The following is a 24,351-nucleotide window of genomic DNA, read 5'->3' as shown; positions in this document are numbered from 1 at the left end:
AGATGAAGGGGAGTCCGCAATGTACACTGCCGATGGCAGACCTGGGTTTGACTACAGGTGGATGTACAAACTATGAAGGTTGCTGGTAATAGCACTGATAAGTGGATATCAGCCGCAGCAAGTAACATGCATAGGCGGCTGTGTCAGTGCTGGACGGGGGTGCAAGGGAGGATGGTGTGCCTGTATAACTTTAAATAAACGACAACAGCGTGTGGAGTGATGCGATCTCACCAGACCATAGGCATCCGGGTACAACAGGTAAGTTGGACAGTCCAATCCTCCTCAAGCTAAATCATCCTCTGGTCAAAGTAAAGTGGCTGATAAGTCCGTGTGGGTAGATGCCCGCCAGGCAAGTGGAAATGGGGGAACGTAGTGGCGTGCCGCCTGCTTGCGGAATGGAGCCACAGTTACTTCCGGATTCCGTGCTGTGGGGCTATCGACGGACTTTCGGCAGGGCTTGAGCGGCTTCAGCAGTAGCGAATCAGATCCCCGGGGCTGTGGGTGGGTCTGTACGGGTGCTACATCGAACGTGATGGCGTCATGCTGACGCGTTTCATCCGTAAAGGATTTCTTCAGAGCATGCGCAGTAATTGCAGTAAGCGGCTTAAATAACAATACCAGTTAAAGACGTAAATACGTCAGCTAGCCGTTGTCTAGGCAACTGCACAACAGATAGACGGCCATTCAAATCAAAAGACAACAACAAATAATAATAATAGAGTGGGCCCGTCCGTGGGTGCAGCAGCACCACCAGAGATGTTTAAGTGGAGAGGGAAAGGGGGGGGGGGGAAATTTTTGTTATCTGAATATTAGAATAAATAGAGCAATGACGGAGAGGCATGAGAATTTTCCTCCGATGACTATGATGTAAGGAATACTGATAAATTACATTCATTGTTTAACCGATGTGGGGACATACTGTCAAGGGTATATATCCACATTTTTTCTTTCTGGCAGAGAATCCTGTCGAAGTCACCCCTTCTAAGGGGGAGGTTTAATTTGTAGATACCCTTGACAGTAAGTAAGTCACGTATTTTTCACAACTTTATCAACTGTAATACCACACGTGTGGTCTACATGATCACATGCCCATGTGGCAAAAAATACGTGGGGAAAACAAAAAGGAAACTCAGGATCAGGATCAGTGAACACGTGCAGAGCATCCTTAGTAAGGATGATGAGCGTCCCATCCCCCTACATTTCCTTGATCATCATGGTGGGGATCCCACGGGACTTACTGTCAAGGGTATCTACAAATTAAACCTCCCCCTTAGAAGGGGTGACTTTGACAGGATTCTCTGCCAGAAAGAAAAAATGTGGATATATACCCTTGACAGTATGTCCCCACATGGGTTAAACAATGAATGTAATTTATCAGTATTCCTTACATCATAGTCATCGGAGGAAAATTCTCATGCCTCTCCGTCATTGCTCTATTTATTCTAATATTCAGATAACAAAAATTTTTTTTTTTTTTCGGACTCCCCTTCATCTAAGGCTGCATACCGTCACCCATTGGCTTTTCATTTTTCAGCTAGATATACTATACATGAGACTTGTTAAGTCCAGCTGGCCAATTATATGTGTCTGTATGTGTTGTGGTGGCCATCTGTATGTTGTTCTTTGTTTTTAGACAACGTTGTCTATTTTAATTGGTAGTGGTGGTTATTGGTTCACTTATTGTCAATTTTTTGACACCTTCTGGTGTATATGTGGTATTATTTTTTCTATAATAAACATTTATATTTTTGCTAAACATGCTGGTTCCTTACTGAAGAATTCTTTTTGCCTTCTACCCCTGTTTTTTGTTATGCTCTTTAATTCAGAGGAACACATCCACCTATACTATTCTGGATGTTAGCAAGTATTAGCACCTGTAGGCAGATCTTACTTTGGGCATTATCCCTATCTGTCTATAGTTACATGTAATTAGAGCAAAATGTTTGTTTCATAAGTTTTTTCTTGTTGATTTACCTTGGTAGACAATATATGCCCCCTGCTAGAGGACCTGCAGAAGCAGACTACATCTTTTCCTCCCATGGTCTGTACCTCCTCTCCTGGGACTTCTGCCCTGCAAAGAGCCCTTTGGATCAGCTTTGTAGGAGACTACATCTTATGCCTCGTTTCCACTGAGCAGATCGGTTTGGGTCGGTACAGTTTGGAAAGCCTAGAATGGTCCGGCCTATCCAGGTGAGCATTTCCATTGCAAGTCGGACCGACAGGGGCCATACGTGGGTTCAGAAAAAATGCCTAGCATGGCGTCACACGTCCACCAATCAGTGGAATGTATCGTAGCTCCGCCCTAACCGAACCGTACCATTTTCTATGGCCCCACATCTGAAGCAGGACCCTGAATGGTGCGGTTCGGTTCGGTTGTATGGGCCGCTTTCATAATGGAAACACTCCAAATAGCGTACCGTACCGAACCGATCCGCTCAGTGGAAACGAGGCAATAGAAGCTGTGGGGTATCCAGTTCCCATGCCTTGGACCCTTTTGTCCCTCCCACAGCTGGCATTTATATGGGCATTAACTACACCCATGACATCTTCAAGGAGGGACTTCTCTTAAAAGGGGAGCTAACACCTGATTTGATTGGACATATTAGACAGGCTTTAAATTTACCAAAGCTATCATATAGTTTTGGTAAATCTAAAGGAAATTGTACAATCAGATTGTATTGTGTGGATATCTTTAGATGGACTTGACTAACAAGGTAAAGTAAAACTCAGGTTGTAATATCACTTTAGAGAGTGTTTTGGCCGAGCTGGCCCAGATGAACCCCATTACAGGATGTCGTGACTGCTATGTGTGTTGTAATATATTGTAGTAGTGTTATCTATATAGATTAGATGGTGCTGTCTTCTGGCAGTAGTACAGGCGACTTCCTGTCTGCTGTCGGAATTAAAAAGAGTCGGGCTGAATAATTCTTGCAATGAATACAAGACTTCCTCTGAATTAGCCAAGATGGAGAGGCAGGTGGGTGACATCATGATTTCCACCTCAGCCAAAGGAAGTCTTGTTTTCATTGATAAAAATTCAAGGCTCCTCCTGAGTGGAGGAGAATTACTCAGCCCGTTTCTCTTTAGTTCCAGCCACAGATGGGAAGTCGGCCAGAAACCTCCTGTATTGTCTCCATTTTCTGTCCTGGAGGCGTTCTGTGTAGACCAGGGATCCATCCTGGGGGACCTGTGTAGACTGGAGATCCACCCAGGGGGTCTGTGTTAGACAAAAGACCTATCCAGGGGGGTCTGTGTAGACCAGGGATCCCTCTGGGGGGGTCTGTGTAGACCGGGGATCCATCCAGAGGGGTCTGTGTAGACCGGGAATCCCTCTGGGGGGGTCTGTGTAGACCAGGCAACCCTCTGGGCAGGGCCTGTGTAGGCCGGGGATCCCTCTGGATGGGGGCTCTGTGTAGACCAGAGACCTTTCCAGGGGGGTCCCTCTGTAGTCCAGAGACCCATCTAGGGGGGTGTGTCGACCAGAGACCCATCCAGGGGGGTTATGTAGATAGGGGATCAATCCAGGGGGGGTCTGTGTAGACCAGGGATCCATCCAGGGGGAAGTGTAGACTGGGGATCCCTCTGGGGGGGTCTGTGTAGACCGGGGATCAATCCAGAGGGGTCTGTGTAGACCGGGAATCCCTCTGGGGGGGGCTTGTGTAGACCAGGCAACCCTCTGGGGAGGGCCTGTGTAGGCCGGGGATCCCTCTGGATGGGGGCTCTGTGTAGACCAGAGACCTTTCCAGGGGGGTCCCTCTGTAGTCCAGAGACCCATCTAGGGGGGTGTGTCGACCAGAGACCCATCCAGGGGGGCTATGTAGATAGGGGATCAATCCAGGGGGGTCTGTGTAGACCAGGGATCCATCCAGGGGGAAGTGTAGACTGGGGATCCCTCTGGGGGGGGTCTGTGTAGACCGGGGATCAATCCAGAGGGGTCTGTGTAGACTGGGGATCCCTCTGGATGGGTCTGTGTAGATCGGGGATTCCTCTGGGGGGGTCGTGTAGACCGGGGATCCCTCGGGGGGGTCGTGTAGACCGGGGACCCGTCCAGGGGGAGTGTAGACCAGAGACCTGTCCAGGGGGTCTGTGTAGGCTGGGGATCCATCCGGGGGGGGTCTGTGTAGACTGAGAATCCCTCTGGGGGGGGTCAGTGTAGACCGAGGATCCCTCTGGGGGGGTCTGTGTAGACTGGGGATCCGTCAAGGGGGGTCTGTGTTTGGTGCACCTGCCTTCTGTTCAGTGCCCCCACAGCAAGCAGTTTACTATGGGGGTGTGACGGGAGGGCCCGTGGAACCCAGAATCCCTTGGAAAGGTTGGGAAACCCTTGTTTCAGCTCCCCATGCACCTCTTATGTCTAAGTCACCCTGTACTACCCTGGCACAGGGTGACTGAGAAAATATGTCTTGAATTACTTAACATGGGACAGTAATATTTATCCACAATATCTCCCAGGATATATGTAAAGACTATTCTTAGCTTGTTTAATTCTGAACAATACATGATCATTGAAAGAGCTGATCACATTGACCTCTGGAGACGGACTGTCTGGTCACCTGGGCTGCCTTAAGTGCTGTGTTAATTAACATGCTAATTATATAGTTGTCTGCTAAGTTGTTGCTAGAGGGAAGGGGGGGGGGAGTCCAGGAGCCAGCCCTACCTCGTTATCTAACCCCTTGTGTTAAAAGTGTAAAAAAAGACTGTATTCTGGTTCTAATAAACAGTTCATGTTCAGCAATCAAGCAAGTATCGTCTTGTTTGTCGTTAATAGCGGTTGGAATATCTGATATCTAGATTCAGACTGGGAGGAAGTGGTATGACGAAAGCACTCAAGCGGAGTGTGGGACGTTTCGTTACAGGGGGCACTTGAGGCAAGTAGCAGCTTCCTGTGTCCATTCAGACACAGAGCCCCAGTTCGGCACCGCCCCCTCTGTCTCCTGATTTGCCAAATGACTTTGACAGCAGTGGAAGCCAATGGCGCCATTGCTGTATCTCAGCTAATCAGGAGGAGAGTCCCGGATGGCTGTGACGCTCATGGACAGCGCTAGAGAGAGAGATAAAACTCGAGTAAGTGTTATGGGGTCCCGACTCACTTGCTGGCTGGAGAAAAGAAAAGTCAAATAAAAGCAAATCCTAGAAGGATCCTAAAAAAGGTAAGTATGTTTAAAAAAAAAAAAAAAAAAGGATGCATTGGGGGGTGGTTGGAGCAATAGACACCTGAGGGGTCATTTAGACTCTTCCATGTTATTGGACTAAAGTAGGTCTCCATTTTTATTGACTGCAACTACTAAAATGTATTTATTTAAATTATTTTTCCAGTTCTTTGAGCAGAAACAATCCCGGGACAAGTAAGGACTCTTATTTTTTTTTATTTGGAAGATGCGCAGCTTGAAACTCTTTGGACTGCTCTCCTCACATGTTCCCCGCGGTGACGTCCCTAACCACGCAGCCTTGCGCTCTCTGCAATCATCATCAATGCTTTGTGCAGGTAGACTCGCTGTGTATAAGAGCCCCCCCCCCCGAATTCCCGGACAATTTCGCTGACTCCGGCCCGGGAGACATTTTAAATCGATCCCTTTTCATTTTTTTCCCTTTATATAAGACTGATATGCTGAGGGAATTTGGGAATCGTTGCCTATTTATCACGCTTGCCTGTATTTTTTGTTTGTATGTGTCATTTGCAGGGATGTTTTTTAAAACAAAATTTGATTGTAAATGTTTAATTGGTTTATCTTAAACGAGGCGTGGTGGGTCCCGAATTTACCTTCTGGACCTGGTATTGGATACGTCCTTTTCCATCTGATCTGACGATGTACCCGTGGATAATACCTTTGCTAATTTAATGGGGTCCTCCAGTCTCAGCCAGAGTTCCCCTTTGCTTTGCCCACCTTGGACCAATGTGAGTATATATATGCTGTACCTGTGGGGGTGGGGGGACGGGGCGCTTGCTTGGCACAGGTACCCTTCACAGACCGCCTTGCATTTTTCTCAACAAATGTAAGGTGTTCTCTCATTGGACTAGGTGGAGATTGTGACATCACCACGCCGCTTTTCTACCTCCTTCCAGTCAGAGAACACCTTGCAACCATTAAGAACAATGCATGGCCTGCGAATGGTGTTCCTGCCAAGCAAGCACCCTCCTGTTGTGGCTACTGTAGAGCAGGGTAGCTGCTCAGAACCTGGAAAACAGTAGTAGTAGTAGTAGTTACTACAGTAATTCTCTGCTTCACAGGTATGGCACATACATACATTGCTCCAAGCTGCACTAATCAATAAAATCCATACCTGGAGTTCAGCTTTAAGGTATCAAAGCATAAGAAAGCCAAGTAACTGGCATTTTCCACAAAAAAAAAAAAAAATCTGCAATGGCAGCCCCCATCTCTTTTATGAAAGGGTCACTTTAATGGCCTAATAGTTTTATTCTCAGTTGCTCATTTTTCTCAGAAATGTCAAACTCGTCCCTCCAACCGACGGACACCTTTCTTCTTCTTAAGATTGACCATAAAATTGCTGTTTACCGCAAATCAATAAAGATTTGCTTTTCATGATGTAAATATGAGAAATTATCGCATTCATTGTTTGGGACACAACGAACGTTGTGATGTCATAGGGTCTCCAGAGAGCCCCCCCATTAAAATCAGGGTCCTAGAGAGCCTCCTCTTGCATCAGGGTCCCCAGAGAGCCCCCCTCCCCTCCCCTTGGGGACCCTGCAGAGACTCGGGGCTATGGGCCCCAGATTCGGGACTATAGCCCCAAAAGTCACCCCCTAGCAATGCCACTGGCCCCCACCATGAGGCAGAAACTCTTGTATAAGATCTCCGATGGAAGAATAGATTCGGCTTCGCTGGTCTAGCATCTTCTTGTATGAGTCGGTTTACATCATGACGGGGCTCCTTTACAACGCTCCTTTCAGTTGGGTGAAATGTAAAGAGACGGACGCCATTGAAGCTCAACTGAACCTTCAGTATAAATCGCCTGGATATGTTTTTGGTGCATCCTAACCAGAAGTGTTCACAGTCTTCCTAATTAATTTCCTTAGAAAGAAACCACAGCCTCAGTGGAAGAAGCCTGTCCCCTGCCAGCATGCTGCAGAGGAACCTTGCTCTCTGTGGAAACAGTGGTCTCTGCGCCGAGGTCTGATACACACCCCCTGCTGAGTCAGACCTTTAGCCGTGCAATGGGAAAAGCTCATACTCTATTCTGATTGATGAATTCTGACTTGGAAGGTGTATAATTCCTCTGGAGAGAGACCGCTGCTTCCAGAGAGAGCAAGAGTCCTCCACAGCAGCATGCTGGCAGGTAACAGGCTGTTCTACTCAGGCTGTGGCTGCTTTCCAAAGAGAACCGTTTATTAGAATTGTCACTTTTTTATTTTCCTTCACCTGAAATGTATTTAGATTATTTTAAATTAAACTTTACTCTGTGTTTAATTATCCCACTGCACATATCACTCATCTACTCCAGTGCTGACCCCATCCTCTTTCTTCATGTCAGCATTTCTCCACACTATTATATAATTTATATATCTCTGACATATACCGCAGTGCTGTACAGAGAACACTTAGCCCAATGCCAGGACAATGTCATCTAGAGCCCAGGGCCAAAACCGCCCCCCCCCCCCCTCCTCCTCCCCTCCCCTCCAAGATGTATGAGCATTGTGTCCACAAAAATACCAAGTACTAATCTGCATGCTTCCCCCCTGAGCATACATTCCCCTTCCTGCCAAAACAAATCCCCCCCCCACTCTCAAATGCCCCCCAACAAAAAAAATCGCCCTCATAGCACAAATTCTCTAGCCCTAAAATTTTCCCACCTAGTACACATCCCCCCACTTTAAATCCCCCCCCCAGCACAAATCCCCTTAAATTAGCATGCCCCCCCCCCATGCAAATTTCCCCTTCTAGAACAATACCCCCTGCTGCCCCCCCAAATTCCCATTTCCAAATACAAATCCCCTCCCCCCCAAATCTCCTTGTGGTGCCCCCCACCTCACATGATACCACCGTGCTTAGGGCCGGCCGCACCTCCTGCCCACCCTTTGTCCCAGCCATGACTTGGCTATTCACGTCAGTCTCTGTACCAGAGGAGCTAACACTCTAATCTCCCCCCACAGTCACACATATTAGGACTGGCTTGATAGAGAATAACCGATCAGATTTTTTGTACCATATAGGAATATACTAATACTTTATAGATAATGTTATGGAGATTGACCCCTGAACCCGGCACTGTTGGGCCATAATGGTAGTCACTATTTATTAGGAGGGGGGAGGCGGTCACCACTGGAGTATCTGAAGGATAAAAAGAAGACAGTTGGAAATGCAGTACATTAGCTCCACCTATAATATCCGCTCAGCGTGAAAATGGCAGTATACACTCTGATGTAAGCTTGTTGTGTTCTCTTCTTTCTAAGCAGCTTTTTCACAGTGCACCGGCCCTCTTGTTTCCAGTGACTTCCCTTTTTAGACCTGTAGTCCTCTGTAATGGGCGGTGTATTTGGCACAGGCTGGAGAATGTAATGTCGTGTACACACGGGCGGACTTTTCGACCGGACTGGTCCGACGGACATTCCGATGGACTTTCGAAGGAACGGACTTGCCTACACACGATCACACCAAGTCTGATGGATTTGTACGTGATGACGGACGACTGGACTAAAATAAGGAAGTTGATAGCCACTAGCCAATAGCTGCCCTAGCGTCGTTTTTTTGTCCGTCGGACTAGCATACAGACGAGCGGATTTTTGACCGGACTCGAGTCCGTCGGAAAGATTTGAAACATGTTTTATTTCTAGGTCCGTCTGACTTTTGGGGAAAAAAAGTCCGCTGGAGCCCACGAACGATCGAATTGTCCGACGGAGCCTGGTCCGCCAGACCAAGTCTGCCAGAAAGTCCGCTCGTGTGTACGCGGCATAACAGATATGTACACTGCAGCCTTTTTGTGTTTTGTTTGTTTTTGTGTTTTTACGCTTTCTGATATTTTTCTGGAAATGTGTTTGCTGAAATGAAGCTTCATAATGCGCTTGTTGTGTGCAATGTGAATATTCCACCTTTTTTGTGAAAAGGAGGGGATAGGTATGGCGCTGCTCCTATTAAGAGGTGACCTACAACCTCAAAATACTTGAGGGGTGTGTGTCACGGGTGCATTTAGTGCAAAAAGTGACTAAAAGTGCAGAAAATAAATTTTTATATATTCACAAAAAATCCTACTGTGTAAACTTCCTAACCGGTTATATATAGTGCATATTGTTATGATCAAACAAAAATAAAATAAAATAAACATAATCCTGTGCAAAACCTGCAATTCAAAGTGACATTTCTATGCAAAAAAATCCAACATATATGACTGGTGTATATTGTTGCTGTGAAACTGGGTTCAGAAATATGCATATATTGTCCTTAAACCCTGGTGTATAAAAAAAAGTCCAATAATAAAGTGACAATGTGCTCCTTCAAATTGTTCTGTGCTTCTTGGAAAACACAGAGCCCCATAAGAAACTCACTCACCGCTATTATTCACCCCACAAGGAGGTATTTCACCTTTCGCCTTTGGGCGGAACCATACAGCGTCATTGCATCACTTCCGGTTTCGAGCCGTGGAGCGCAGATCGCTCCGGTTTCCGGTTTGTAAATACTGTTTTTGCTTTTAAAGATTTTTATTAAACGTGAGTTCCCGTCAGTATTATTAATACATTTTTGGATATTTGTAAGGTATCACACTATGGAGTCTCTTTCCTCTCTACATGTGGGCAACATCTAAGAGGTTAAAGCGGAGCTCCGCCGAATTTTTTTTTTTTTTTAAAGTCAGCAGCTACAAATACTGCAGCTGCTGACTTTTAAAACATGGACACTCACCTGTCCGGGGCGCCCGCGATGTCGGCACCCGAGGCCGAACCGTCTCTCGGTCCTCGGGTGCTGCCGCCGCCATCTTCGGTGAGGGAATCAGGAAGTGAAGGCTTGCGACTTCACTTCCCGGCTCCCTACTGCGCATGCGCGAGTCATGCAGCGCAATACGGATGGTCCCTGCTGTCTCTGGGACCCGTGTGTTTCACAGCAGACAGCGGGGGGAACAGGAAGTGGCGTAAATACCGGCAGATTCTGCGGATATCTATGCCGGAAGTGGGTGAAAATACCTGTATTATACAGGTATCTGCACCCCCTCTCCCCCCTGAAAGGTGCCAACTGTGACACCAGAGGGGGGGAGGAATCCGATGAGCGGAAGTTCTACTTTTGGATGGAACTCCGCTTTAACAGTGAGGAGACCACTTACATCGCAGACAAGGAGGCACTTGGAGAACACAGGACAGGAAGTTTCCTCCCACTCCACAGGCTGCACAGTGGCTCATACTGTGAAGGTGAAATACCTCCTTGTGGGGTGAATAATAGCGGTGAGTGCGTTTCTTATGGGGCACCGTTTATGGTGATTGTTGCAATATTTTATATCACACGGTATTTGTGTAGCGGTGTTTTAAACGCAAATTTTTGGAAAAGGGACACTTTCATGAATTTTAAAAAATCCAAACAGTAAAGTTACCCCAATTTTTTTGTATAATGTGAAAGATGATGTTATGCCGAGTAAATAGATACCAAACATGTCACGCTTTATAATTGCACGCACTCGTGGAATGGCGACAAACTATGGTAGCTATGAATTTCCATAGGCGATGCTTTAAATTTGTTTTACGGTTACCAGGTTAGAGTTACAGAGGAGGTCTAGGGCTAGAATTATTGCTCTCGCTCTGACGATCGCGGCGATACCTCGCATGTGTGATTTGAACACCGTTTACATATGCGGGCGCGACTTCCGTATGCGTTTTCTCCGCTGCGCGAGCTCACGGGGACGGGGGCGCTTTAAAAAAAATTTTTTTATATTTTATTTATTTTTATTTATTTTTATACTTATAAATGGTGTTTTAAAAAAATGTTTTTTTTTTTTACTTTTATTGCTGTCACAAGGAATGTAAACATCCCTTTTGACAGTAATAGGTGGTGACAGGTACTCTTTATGGAGGGATCGGGGGTCTAAAAGACCCCCGATCCCTCCTCTGCACTTCAAAGTATTCAGATCGCCGAAAACGGCGATTCTGAATACTGTGTATTTTTTTAACCACTTCAATACCAGGCACTTATGCACCTTCCCGCCCAGACCAATTTTCAGCTTTCAGCGCTCTCACACTTTGAATGACAATTACTCAGTCATGCTACACTGTATCCAAACAAAATGTTTATCATTTTCTTCTCACAAATAGAGCTTTCTTTTGGTGGTATTTAATCACCACTGGGTTTTTCATTTTTTGCGATATAAGCAAAAAAACTGCGAAAATTTTGAAAAAAACGTACTTTTTTTTTAGTTTCTATTGTAAAATTTTGCAAACAGGTCATTTTTCTTCATAAATTTGTGCCAAAATGTATACTGCTACATATCTTTGGTAAAAATAACCCAAATTAATGTATATTATTTGGTCTTTGTGAAAGTTATAGAGTCTACAAACTATGGTGCCAATCACTGAAAATTGATCACAACTGATGTACTATCTCACCTGAAGGCCTATCTCATTTCTTGAGACACTAACAAGCCAGGAAAGTACAAATACCCCCCAAATGACCCCTTTTTGGAAAGTAGACAGTCCAATGTATTTACTAAGAGGCATGGTGAGTTTTTTGAAGCTGTAATTTTTTCCCACAATTCTTGGGAAAATTAAGATTTTTTTTTTTTTTTTACACAAACTGGTCATATTAACAGGTTATTTCTCTCACACAGCATATGCATAATTGCAACTACACCCCAAAATACATTCTGCTACTCCTCCTGAGTATAGCGATACCACATGTGTGAGACTTTTACACAGCCTGGCCACATACAAAGGACCAACACTGAAGTAGCACTTTCATGCGTTTTACAAGCATAAATTGCACATATCCTTTCTCAACCACCTATTACAGTTTTGAAGGCCCTGGAGCACCAGAACAATGGAATTATCCTCAAAATGACCCCATTTTGGAAAGCACACACCCCAACGTATAATCTGTGAGGCATAATGAGTCTTTTGAAGGGTTCATTTTTTTCCAGAAGGTTTTGAAAAAAGTGAAAAAAAAATGAAAATGCATTTTTTTTACACAAAGTTGTCCATTTATAAGATATTTCTAACACATAGCATGTACATAGCAAAAATGACACCCCAAAATGCATTCCTCTACTCCTCCTGAGTATAGCGATACCACATGTGTGAGACTTTTACACAGCCTGGCCACATACAAAGGGCCAACACTGAAGTAGCACTTTCAGGCGTTCTACAAGCATAAATTGCACATATCCTTTCTCAACCACATATTACACTTTTGAAGGCCCTGGAGCGCCAGGACAATTGAATTGTCCACAAAATGATCCCATTTTGGAAAGCACACACCCCAACGTATAATCTGAGGCATAATGAGTCTTTTGAACGGTTCATTTTTTTCCAGAAGTTTTTGGAAAATGTGGAAAAAAAATGAAAATGCATTTTTTTTTTACACAAAGTTGTCCATTTATAAGATATTTCTAACACATAGCATGTACATAGCAAAAATGACACCCCAAAATGCATTCCTCTACTCCTCCTGAGTATGGCGATACCACATGTGTGAGGCTTTTACACAGCCTGGCCACATACAAAGGCCCAACATTGAAGTAGCACTTTCATGCGTTTTACAAGCATAAATTGCACATATCCTTTCTCAACCACCTATTACAGTTTTGAAGGCCCTGGAGCACCAGAACAATGGAATTATCCACAAAATGACCCCATTTTGGAAAGCACACACCCCAACGTATAATTTGTGAGGCATAATGAGTCTTTTGAAGGGTTCATTTTTTTCCAGAAGGTTTTGAAAAAAGTGAAAAAAAAATGAAAATGCATTTTTTTTTTACACAAAGTTGTCCATTTATAAGATATTTCTAACACATAGCATGTACATAGCAAAAATGACACCCCAAAATGCATTCCTCTACTCCTCCTGAGTATAGCGATACCACATGTTTGAGACTTTTACACAGCCTGGCCACATACAAAGGGCCAACACTGAAGTAGCACTTTCAGGCGTTCTACAAGCATAAATTGCACATATCCTTTCTCAACCACCTATTACACTTTTGAAGGCACTGGAGCACCAGGACAATTGAATTGTCCACAAAATGACCCCATTTTGGAAAGCACACACCCCAACGTATAATCTATGAGGCATAATGAGTCTTTTGAACGGTTCATTTTTTTCCAGAAGTTTTTGGAAAATGTGGAAAAAAATGAAAATGCATTTTTTTTTACACAAAGTTGTCCATTTATAAGATATTTATAACGCATAGCATGTACATAGCAAAAATGACACCCCAAAATACATTCTGCTACTCCTCCTGAGTATGGCGATACCACATGTTTGAGACTTTTACACAGCCTGGCCACATACAGAGGCCCAAAATCCAAGTAGCACCTCCAGGCATTCTAGCAGCATTAATTACACATATCATTTTCTGACTACCGATCACATTTTTGCAGGCCCTTCATATTTCTAACACATAGCAGGTACATACCAAATAACAAAAGATTACCTGTGGTTTTAGAAGTGCAGTGGTCCACAGAGGAGAGCATCGGTCCAGGCAGCAGGCAGGAATGAGGTCAGCGACAGCAAAAGCAATCATCCAGGCAGCAGGCAGGAATACTGTCCATAGTTCATACAGCACAGCCAGAGCACAGCCAAAGCACAGCCAGAGCACAGCCAGAGCACAGCCAGAGCACAGCCAGAGCACAGGTCCAGGTAGCAGGCAGAGGTGTCCCAGCAGAAATACTGTCCAAAGTCAGTAGAGGCAGCAGGCAGATATATGGTCAACACAGCCAAAGTATTGGTCCAAACAGCAGGAAGAAACATGGTCCATAATGTCATGGGTCTTTACAGGCAGCAATATGGTCAGCACAGCCAAAGTATTGGTCCGGGCAGCAGAAAGGACCATCAAGCTTAGGGCCAGGGGGACAGGGGTAGAGGCTTCTCCCACCCAAATCGCTTTGAAGCCTCCGGGCAACCAGACCCTGTTCTGGGAGCACAGAAAACGAAAAACTGGTTTTCTCTACTCAGAACGCTATTCTGAAGCCCCTCACATATGTGAGACCCCTGTGTACTAAAGTAGATGGCCAAAAGATCAGTCCAAGTGGCAGGCAAAAACATGGTCGATTAACAGGCCAAGGTCGGTACACGTGGAAGTCAGAAACGTGGTTTAAATCGGCAGGCAGAGGCATCGTCGGTAAACAGGCTGAGGTTGGTACACGTGCAAGTCAGAAATGTGGTTTAAATCGGCAGGCAGAGGCATCGTCGGTAAACAGGCTGAGGTTGGTACACATGCAAGTCAGAAACGTGCAGAAACGGCAAGCAAAGACATCGTCGGTAAACAGGCCAGGGTCAGTTAATTAACATGGTAGCAGGCAAATGGGGAAATGGCAGTCTGGTAATAATACAGGGAACTAATATTGGATGAATGCATGATAATTTCTGAAGCAATCTCCGATGCACAGGCCAGGTTGGGAGGGACATTGGGGACAATAATAGCTGGAATCTCTTCTTACTCCTCCTCTGCTGCATACACGGCATTTTTTTTGGCGTCTTCTTCCAGATTCTGTGGGGGGAATGCTATAGGGAAGGTGTTGCTCGTGAAGTCTACTCACAGCATCCGAGCGAATGCTTCCTGGGGCGGGACCTTGTGGGTAAATGAGGGCAGTGACGATCGATTCAAAATACTTGAGGTAGGTGACTTGGTTTTGAGTTGCTTTTTGGTAGCAGACAAACGAATTAAAAAGGGCCATGTGAAAAAGGTGGAAGGCAACTTTCTTGTACCAGTAACGGGACTTTCTGTTTGATAAGTAGGGCTGTAGCATCTGATCGTTTAAATCCACCCCCCCCATATACATATTGTAGTCGTGGACACATTCGGGCTTTACAATGGGGCCGCCTCTTCTTTGGATCTCCACCACGGTGTCATTGTGGATGGTAGAGAGCATGTGGACATCTTTCTTGTCCCTCCACTTCATGGCCAACACCTCCTCGTTCCTCATGAATGCCGATTCTCCCTTTCTTAATTTTTTTGCTAGCAGATTTTTTGGGAATCCCTTACGGTTTTTTTTGAAGGTACCACAGGCCAGGGTTTTTTTATTATAAAAGGTGACGAAAAAGGGGCAGGCTGGTATAGTAGTTGTCGACATATAAATGGTATCCTTTGTCGAATAGGGGGTATGCCAGCTCCCAGACAATTTTTCCACTGGTTCCAATATATGTGGGGCAATCATGGGGCTGGAGCTGGGAATCTTTGCCTTCGTAGATTCGGAATGTGAAGACATATCCAGTGGCTCGATCGCATAATTTATTTAACTTCACCCCATACCTGGATCTCTTGCTTGGTATATACTGCTTGAAGTGCAGTCGGCCAGTGAAATGTATGAGGGACTCGTCCACACAAATTTTTTGGTCTGGAATGAAAAATTCTCTGAATCGCTGGGAAAAGGAATTGATTAGGGGGCGTATCTTGAACAATTTGTCATGGTTGGGATGATCTCGGGGAGGGCACTGGGAATTGTCACTGAAGTGGAGAAAACGCATAATCATGTCGTATCTTGTCCTGGACATGACAGCGGAATATATGGGCATGTGTTGGATGGGGTGGGTGGACCAATATGCATGGGCTTCATTCTTTTTTGTAAGCCCCATATTGAATGTTAGGCCCAAAAACATTTTAAATTCATCCAGTGTGACACATCGCCACTGGAACATGCGGGCGTAGGAAGAATTGGGGTTGGCAGCAATAAATTGGGATGCATATAAATTAGTTTGATCCACCATATCCTGTAGAAAATCTTGGGGGAAAAATAAAGAAAAATAATCAAATTCTGAAAAATTCGTAGTGTCGGGCTGCACACCTGGCTGTGCGGTGAAAGGGGGGATGATAGCAGGTCTTGAGTTGGCAGGCAACCATAAGGGGTTTGCCAGGGCATCGGGAAGGTAGGACTGGGGCGGGGTTCTTCGGGTTGGGCGGGTAATTCCAGTGCTTGTACTGGGCTCCTCTTCCTCTTCCTGGGGTCTGGCGCTGCTGGTGGTAATTCCAGTGCTTGTACTGGGCTCCTCTTCCTCTTCCTGGGGTCTGGCGCTGCTGGTGGTGGGCAGATCTCCTGATCTTGGTCCTGATCTCAATCTTTTGGGAGGGACGGTTTCCTCCGCGTACTCGGACTCTGATCCACTATCCTCCACTGGCTCGTATTCTGAACCAGATGATGTGAGCTCCCCGCTGCTCCCATCATCCGACATGGCAAGAAACTCATATGCCTCCTCAGGTGTGTAAACCCTTTGTGACATTATGGCAATTCTTATTGGCGGGCCTGTGTGGTGGTACAGATGGCGGTATGGGTGGTGGTACCGATGGAGGTACGGGTGGTGGTGGTGGTGGTGGCGGTACCGGTGGAGGTACCGGTGGCGGTACGGGTGGTGGTGGTACCGATGGCGGTACAGGTAGTGGTGGCAGTACAGGTGGTGATTGTGGTACCGGTGGCGGTACAGGTGGTGGTGGCAGTACCGGTGGCGGTACCGGTGGTGGTGGCGGTACAGGTGGTGGTGGCAGTACCGGTGGTGGTGGCGGTACAGGTGGTGGTGGCGGTACAGGTGGCGGTACAGGTGGTGGTGGTACCAATGGCGGTACAGGTGGTGATGGCGGTACAGGTGGCGGTATGGGTGGTGGTGGCACCGATGGCGGTACTGACGGTGGTACGGGTGGTGGTGGTACCGATGGCGGCACTAGTGGCGATACTGGTAGCGGCCTGTGTGGCAGTATAGATGGTGGGCCTGATGGAGGTACTAGTGGCGTTACTGGTGGTGGTACCGATGGCGGTACTGGTAGCCTGTGTGGCGGTACCGATGGCGGTACTGGTAGCCTGTGTGGCGGTACCGATGGCGGTGGGCCTGTGACAGATGGGCTGGTTGACAGATGGGCTGGTTGACAGATGGGCTGATTGACAGATGGGCTGATTGGCTGGGCTGTGTGACAGGTCCTCTTTATTGGGGGGGGCCGTGTTGTGCACAGTACAGTAATAACAGTAATGTCAGACAGACACTGATTCACTCACTGATCTCTGCTCTCTCCTCTCACGATCGGTGTGTGAGGAGAGAGCAGGGATCAGATAGTAACAGCAACTTTTTTGTTTACATTTTTGACAGGCTGTGATTGGACACAGCCGGTCACCTGGTAAACAGCCAATTTCATTGGCTGTTTACCGATCGGGGAAGCGCTGTGTCCAAGGGACACTCGCCTTCCTCGATCACTACACTGGATGCTTTCGGCGGCGCGCAGGGAGCGCGCCGCAGAGTTTATTGTGACAGGTGATCGGCTGTGACTTTGACACAGCCGATCACGGGGTAAACAGCCAATAGAACTGGCTGTTTACCTAGATCGGGGAAGCGCTGTGTCCGAGGGACACGCGCCGCCGCCGATCGCCGCGCTGCGCGCTCCTGCGGGCACGCGCCGGCATGTTATCCTGCTGGACGTCATATGACGTCCAGTCAGGATAACGCAACCACTTCCCGGACGTCAATATGCTATTGACCGGGCGGGAAGTGGTTAAATTCTGCGCCATTGGCAGCCGAGTAAACGGGAAGTGACGTCATGACGTCGCTTCCGTGTTTACATTGAGAAGGCTGGAACGAAGCCGCTCACAGCTTCGTCCCAGCCCACCCACAGCCGCCGAAGGCACCCGATTGGACACCGGGCCTCCCGATCGCACGGGAGGCCCGGTAAGAGCGGCGGGAGGGGGAATGTCCCCTCCCGCTCCTCCGGTATAACAGCCGAGCGGCTTTTAGCCGCATCGGTTGTTATATACGGATAGCCGATCGCCTGCTCGAAACAACGGTACCGGGATGATGCCTGCAGCTGCGGGCATCATCCCGGTATAACCCCGGAAAGCCGAGTACGCAGATATGCGTACGGTCGGCGGGAAGGGGTTAAGGACAGTATATGCATATTTCTGAACCCAGTTTCACAGCAACAAAATACACCAGTCATATATGTTGGATTTTTTTGCGCAGAAATGTCACTTTGAATTGCAGATTTTGCACAGGATTGTGTTTATTTTATTTTATTTTTGTTTGAACATAACAATATGCACTATATATAACCGGTTAGGAAGTTTACACAGTAGGATGTTTTTGTGGATTTTGTGAATATATAAATATTTATTTTCTGCACTTTTAGTCACTTTTTGCACTAAATGCACCCGTGACACACACCCCTCAAGTATTTAGAGGTTGTAGGTCACCTCTTAATAAGAGCAGCGCCATACCTATCCCCTCCTTTTCACATTTCTTCTTGATTTACCTTAGGTTAAATTTATTGATGGAGGCTGCAGCTCCTCATTTTTGATTTTCACCATAAGCGTGGGGGTCTAATTTTTTTTCACTATTCCACCTTTTTATTCATTCTTCTAAAATAAAATCTGTGTATCCAATCAGAGTGTTCCATTATGGAGATCTGATTGAAAAAAAGTGGCAGCAGAGGGGTGATTGGGGTTGGACGGCTCCTAAAAGGGGATTTCCATGTGCAATTTTTAACTGGCAGGCAGTGGACATGTGACCACCTCTGCAGTGAATTGGATCAGCCTATGCTGCCCCCCCCCCCCCCCCCCTAAACTTCATCATTGCCATTCTCCTCCGAGTGTCCTTCTCTGCTTGCTTTCCTGTTTATATCATCCACTCCCCCTTACCTCCGATGTTCCCAGAACTGACACCCATTCTACACCAAGGCTCCTCCAGAGGTTGCTGGGGGTTCCTTGAGCTGTCGCCAATTGACCTCCCATCTCCATAGTTCTTGGGCCAACAACATGACACCAATGATTTTTTGTAGGGTACATTCTCCCCCCCTGAATTGACCTTAGTAATGGCTCCTTGAGGCCTGCTTATTTCATAGGGTTCCTCTGGTGAAAATAATTATTGTAGTATGGATTATATCGGCCTTTCTCAATATTTCTACCCTAAAGGAACAATTGAAATAACGTTCAGGTTTTGTGGAACTCCAACTAAGATTAAATCATTGGAGGTCGTTAGGAAGAATGCCACTCTTACAGACAACTAAAATGATTTTCCTGGCACCACCCTGGCATCATACTGAAGCTCAACCACATGTATGCTGCCAAGGATTGATGCCTTGGAAATCAAAATCCCGTGATTTGATAAAATTTAGCCTTTTCTTGGTGGCAGCATACATGTAGTAGATCTTTAGTAGGCTGCCATGGATTGGCACCAGGAAAGGAAAGTTATGGTAAGTATTTTCCATTATTGGTGTCCTGATGGCTCTGCCAAGTGGTGTTGGTCCCAGAACTATGCAGACACCATCAGCTCCGAGGTCAGTCAGCCACAGCTCCAGGAACCCCCAGCAACATCTGAAGAAACCTTAGACTTCCATGCAACCCTTGTTGAGCATGGCTAGGGCGTAACCATAAAAAGCAAACATTGTATGCGGGGTGCACCTGTGTTAAAGGATTCCTAAAGTTCAAAGACTTGTGACCTACCATTATGTAATCAGTAAGTACACCCCAATGGATATTGACTTTGAACATATTTAAACAAACAAACGTCCGCACATCATCAAAGCAGCGATTACAGCTAAAGGTTAGGTAACCTAAATTAACAAAGTTGCAGATCTGTCACATTTAAAAAGTAAGGGCACCCCTATATTTACCACCATGTCAAATCCATGAAGTTAGAATCCTGTGTTACAGATCAGGTGCCAATGACTTGAACCTTATTATGGAGTATGCAGGTGGAACCCGCCTTTATATAAACCTTTAGGCTCGGTTCACACTGGGACAACTTGTCAGGCGACCTAGGTCGCCTGACAAGTAGCGTCCCGTTCAGTACAATGGAACCGTTCTAATCGGAGCGACGCAAGTCGCTCCGACTTAGAAAAAGGTTCCTGTACGACTTCGGGGGCAACTTGGGGCGACTTGCATAGACTTCTATACAGAAGTCTTTATGCAAGTCGCCCCGGCAGTCGTGTGCAGGTCGCCTCGATGAGGCGACCTGCAAGTCGTGCCGCCTCTGGTATGAACCGAGGCTAAAGATCTAGGGCTGTCTTTCTCAACCTTTCCAAGACAGAGCAACCCCTAAACTTTCTGCTCCAAAGGGAACTCTTTGATAAAAATAAACTAGATCTATAACTCATGATACATAAGTGTGATGGTCAATGGGAAGAATGTTCCTTACACTTGTGGTCAGTGGGAAGAATTACCAAAATCAATGGTGACAGTGCGAACTTATCTGAGAGGCAGAAATTGCTTATTGCTGAAGGAACCCCTAGCAACCTGTGGAAGAGCCCTAGGGTTCCATGAAACCCTGATCTAGGGCCTGGTACGTGTGGTGTCATCTTGGCTCTCAGAGGGCCCCATAAAGAAGGTTGTGGGTGAGGGAATTTAACCACTTGCCAACCGCCCCATAGCCAAATGACGGCTGCAGGGCGGCTGGATAACTCTGGGATCACGTCATATGACGTGATTCCAGAAAACTGCTCCCGCGCGCCCCCTGGGGCGCGCACACGGGAACATCCGTGACCGCCGGGTCCCACGGATCACGGTAAACGGCCGCTGATCGCGGCCGTTTACCATGTGATCGCTCCGTCAAATGACGGAGCGATCAGATGTAAACAAACCGGCGTCATTTCATGACGCCGGTTCCTCCCTCCCCTCTCTGTACCGATCGGTACAGAGGGGGAGAGATCGGATGGGAGCCGCACTGTGGGCTGGATGTGTAGTGCCCACAGCGCAGCTCAGTGACATGTACAGTCACATCCATCCCTCCATGCTCAGCCATCCCCCCCATGCTCTGCAATGATCCTGTGCAATACTCTGCAATGATCCTGTGCAACCCTGTGCAAAACTCTGCAATGATCCTGTGCAACCCTGTGCAATACTCTGCAATGACCCTGTGCAATACTCTGCAATGACCCTGTGCAATACTCTGCAATGACCCTGTGCAATACTCTGCAATGACCCTGTGCAATACTCTGCAATGACCCTGTGCAATACCCCGCAATACTCTGCAATGCTCCACAATAGTCTGCAATACTCTGCAATACCCCGCAATACTCTGCAATGCTCCGCAATTGTCTGCAATGCTCCGCAATGCCCCGCAATGCCCTGCCATACTCGGATACCCAGCCATACTTTGCCATGATCAGCCATACTCGGCTATACTCAGCCATACTCAGCCATATTCAGCTGTACTCGGCCTCTGTATGTGGCCAGGCTGTGGAAGTCTCACACATGTGATATCGCCGTACTCAGGAGGAGTAGGAGAATCTATTTTGGGGTGTCATTTTTGGTATGTACATGCTATGTGTTAGAAATATTGTATAAATGGACAACTTTGTGTTAAAAAAAATGCGTTTTAACCACTTCCCGCCTGCCGGCCGTCATACGACGTCCTTGATTTTGTGCGGGGATATCTGAATGATGGGTGCAGCTACAGGCATCATTCAGATATCAGCTTTTTCAGCCGGCGATTCCCTACACCATAGGAATGATCATAGCGGCTTTTCCACTGCTTGATCGTTCTTATGGGAGGCGAGAGGGGACGCCCCCCCCCTCTCACCGCCCTCAGGTGCTTCTACCGACTCACCGCTACGATCGAAGCCAGGATCTTTTTTTTTTTTTTTTTTTTTTTATTTCAGGCTTCCCAGCCTAGAGGTGAGATGTGGGGTCTTATTGACCCCATATCTCACTGTAAAGAGGACCTGTCATGCCATATTCCTATTACAGGGGATGTTTACATTCCTTGTAATAGAAATAAAAGTGATCAAAAAAATTATTTTTTTGGAAAAAAGCCTCAAACTAAAATAAAGTAAAATGAACAATAAAAAAAAAAAAAAAATTTCCCCGTGTCCCCATGTGCTCGCAGTCAGAAGCGAACGCATACGTAAGTTGCACCCACATATGAAAATGGTGTTCAAACCACACATGTGAGGTATCCCTGTGATCGGTAGAGCAAGAGCAATAATTTTGGCCCTAGACCTCCTCTGTAACGCACAACATGTAACCAGTAAAATTTTTTAAAGCGTCTCCTATGGGGATTTTTAAGTAGCGAAGTTTGGCGCCATTCCACGAGCGTGTGCAATTTTGAAGGGTGACATGTTAGGTATCTATTTACTCGGCGTAACTTCATTATTCACATTATGTAAAAACATTGGGCCAACTTTACTGTTTTGTTTTTTTTGAAAGCACAAAACTGTTTTTTTTTTAAAAAAGTGTTCGAAAAATTGCTGCGCAAATACCGTGCGAGATAAAAAGTTGCAACGACCGCCATTGTATTCTCTAGGGTCTTTCTAAAAAAATATATATAATGTTTTGGGGTTCTGTGTCATTTTCTAGCAAATAAATGATGATTTTTACATGTAGGAGAGAAATGTCAGAATTGGCCTGGGTGCTCCAGAACGCCTGAAGGTGCTCCCTGCATGTTGGGCCTCTGTATGTGGCCACGCTGTGTAAAAGTCTCACACATGTGGTATCTCCATACTCGGGAGTAATAGCAGAATGTGTTTCTGGGTGTGATTTGTGGTATGCATATGCTGTGTGTGAGAAATAACCTGCTAATATGACAATTTTGTGAAAGAAAAAAAAAAATCTTGATTTTGCAAAGAATTGTGGGAAAAAAATGACAACTTCAAAAAATTCATCATGCATCTTTCTAAATACCTTGGAATGTCTTCTTTCCAAAAAGGGGTCATTTGGGGGGTATTTGTACTTTTCTGGCATGTTAGGGTCTCAAGAAATGAGATAGGCCTTCAGTACTTCAGGTGTGATCAATTTTCAGAGATTGGCACCATAGACTCTATAACTTTCACAAAGACCAAATAATATACACCACCGATTTGGGTTATTTTTACCAAAGATATGTAGCGGTATAAATTTTGGCCAAAATATATGAAGAAAAAATTACTAATTTGCAAAATTTTATAACAGTAACGAAGAAAAATGCATTTTTTTTTTACAGAATTTTCGGTCTTTTTTCTTTTATAGCACAAAAAATAAAGAACCCAGCGGTGATTAAATACCACCAAAAGAAAGCTCTATTTGTGTGAAAAAAAGGACAAAAAAATTCATTTGGGTACAGTGTTGCATGACTGAGTAATTGTCATTCAAAGTGTGAGAGCACCGAAAGCTGAAAATTGGTCTGGTTATTAAGGGGATTTAAGTGCCCAGTGGTCAAGTGGTTAAAAATCTCACCAAATGGTTAGAAATCAATCATTCCACTGTAATGCCTAGTACACACAAGGAGAAAATTGGATGAAAAATACCGCCTTTGGAGCGATCGTCTGATAATCTGATTAGTACACGGCTTTCGAGAGCCGGCCAGTGCTCATGTTGGTGCAAAATAATCCAAAGGTACAAGCACAAAAATGTTTTGTGTATGATAAAAGGACGAACAAATTTTGTTTAATCAGTACAGCATTCGTCCGTAAAAATCTTCAGTGACCAAGACTCTGAATCAAGAGGAGTCATAACAATATAACAGAATACATTACATCATTGTGGGATGTTGTTGTCTGTCTTATGAGAATTTTCATAACTTTAGTAACCTCTTCCTTTTGGATACGAGACTAGCATGCAAAAAAAGAAAACAAAAACTGGACGATCACTTGTCCGATTTTCTCATTGTGTAAACAATGCTTATAAAAGGATAAATAATAATCTGCAAAGGGTGTAAACTTCAAATGATTGCCAATTTATCTAGGTCTGTTCATTCCCACAAATTCAGTAAAAAAAAAAAAAAAAAAAAAAAGAAGCTGATCATCTGATGTCTAAATAAGTCCCCAAGAACACCAAAACTTCATTGTGGGATCTGTAGGTGACTTGCAATAGTGTCAAAGTTATGGTCAAAGACTGCAGACATACTACAGGAGAAAAAAGGTCGGCGCCCTCTAAGTGCAGCATGTATGTTAAAAATATTTATAACAATAGATAAAAACACTTACATTTGAGTTGCTAAAAACCAGCATATAAAGTAGATTTCATCCTTGTGCTCTCGGGGGATGTGGGTGTCACGGGCCAGTGGGAGGGTTCCTGGGATGTGAGTCCTGGGTCCTGGTAGCTGTTCCGGTGGTGCCGAGGGTCCTCAGAGCCTCCGGGCGGCCAGGATGTTGGTCATTGATCCTCCGTGGAGCGCCGTGCTGACCTGCGTATTCACTTCCAGGAGCTGGGTGAGGCGGGCGGTGCTTCGCATTCGGAGCATGCGTGCTCCTTCATCAGGCTATGGCATATTTATATATTATATTATTTGAACTGATGATACACAGTCAAGGTTTAGAAAT

General features: G+C 45.7%; 1 long non-coding RNA gene across 13 annotated transcripts in view; it reads right to left on the bottom strand.

The window, feature by feature from the left end:
* Nucleotides 1–24,351, bottom strand: part of LOC141126696 (uncharacterized) — an 885,136-nt gene that overhangs the window by 11,108 nt on the left and 849,677 nt on the right. For all 13 annotated transcript variants that reach the window (XR_012241431.1, XR_012241435.1, XR_012241437.1 and 10 more), the window contains one exon: nt 24,016–24,290. This is a non-coding gene — a long non-coding RNA (uncharacterized lncRNA). The remainder of the gene's footprint in view (nt 1–24,015; nt 24,291–24,351) is intronic.

The sequence above is a fragment of the Aquarana catesbeiana genome, linkage group LG02 (assembly GCF_042186555.1).
Source record: "Aquarana catesbeiana isolate 2022-GZ linkage group LG02, ASM4218655v1, whole genome shotgun sequence".
Taxonomy (NCBI): domain Eukaryota; kingdom Metazoa; phylum Chordata; class Amphibia; order Anura; family Ranidae; genus Aquarana; species Aquarana catesbeiana.
The sequence above is the reverse complement of the archived record's forward strand: the minus strand, read 5'-3'. Positions and strand labels throughout refer to the sequence as shown.